Source organism: Aplysia californica, unplaced genomic scaffold (assembly GCF_000002075.1).
Source record: "Aplysia californica isolate F4 #8 unplaced genomic scaffold, AplCal3.0 scaffold00200, whole genome shotgun sequence".
NCBI lineage: Eukaryota > Metazoa > Mollusca > Gastropoda > Aplysiida > Aplysiidae > Aplysia > Aplysia californica.
The window spans coordinates 1,098,294-1,099,521 of NW_004797470.1; positions in this window are offsets into that span (position 1 = coordinate 1,098,294).

Genomic DNA, 1,228 nt, shown 5'->3' on the forward strand with positions numbered 1-1,228 from the left:
TAGTAGTAGTAGTAGTAGTAGTAGTAGTAGTAGTAGTAGTAGTAGTAGTAGTACATGTAGTAGTAGTAGTAGTAGTACTATCATTATTAGCATTATTTCAGGATAACTTTATTATTGTTATTATTATTATCATATATACACGATTGGTAATAAACTGTTCCACACAAACAGGAATCAGGAGACAAACCTACCAAAAACGCCTTTCAACCTCTCACAGTGAGTAGTGCAAATAACGCTGGCGTGCAACAAAGATCGTACATAACACTATCTTTTTACGTGCAATACGGCTGATATAGTGCGGTACGATATCTTTTCCCAGATCATAATAACGAAGAAGCAAATAAACATCTCGAATTACGCGAAAATGAACACTCTGTTCAGTCTGTTATCAAGACGAAGTAACTCTTCGTTCAGAATCCGAGAACTTCGTATTATCACAGATTGCATAAACCGGACACAAAGCAAACACTAGGAACCTAATGTATACAGGGAATGATCTACTGTTGTTCAGAAACACAAAGGTAAGAGAAACCAAAGCAGAAACTAGTCTAAGACTTTCCCGCGTCCAGTCCTCTAAGCTTACGTCTGTCAACTCCGTCGTCTGCAAAGATTTGATCGCAACACTGGCCAATCAAAATGCATCGTTTCAACCCGTCGCAACAAGCGGGGAGTGTCTGCATGACTGCAAAACCATCACGCCTAATTATTACAGATTGACACAAAAAGGAAGACAGGCTGAAAGACCTGTCAAGACAATGTGCCACATTCACCGTTAGACTATCCTCTGCGTTTATCTTATCTGCAGGTCACTTCACCGAGCGTCCATTTCAATCCAGGAGATCAGTGACCACTCCGTACAATGGCCATCGGTTATCTGTTAGTTTACAGATCGGATTTTGGACCTGGAGATGTTACGACTGTCACAAGTAGCGAGCGAGACAAGATGAAACATAACTTTGGGCCGGTTTGGAACGCCCCTGTTTTGGACTTACGTGCACTAAGAATGCAGTCAGACTGAAGACTACTGAACGAAGGCCAATGGACGGAGAAGAAAGAGCCTAAAAATTAGATTGCTTTTCACCATCAAATGAAGTGGCTAAAATTGTCACGTTGACACGAACGCGGACCAACTAGAGACCCTGAGAAGACAGGGGGCGAGGGGGAGGAGGGGGAGGGGGGTACTTCGAATGATGAAAGAAAGTGGGATGGTAGAAGGGAAGTTGTAGGG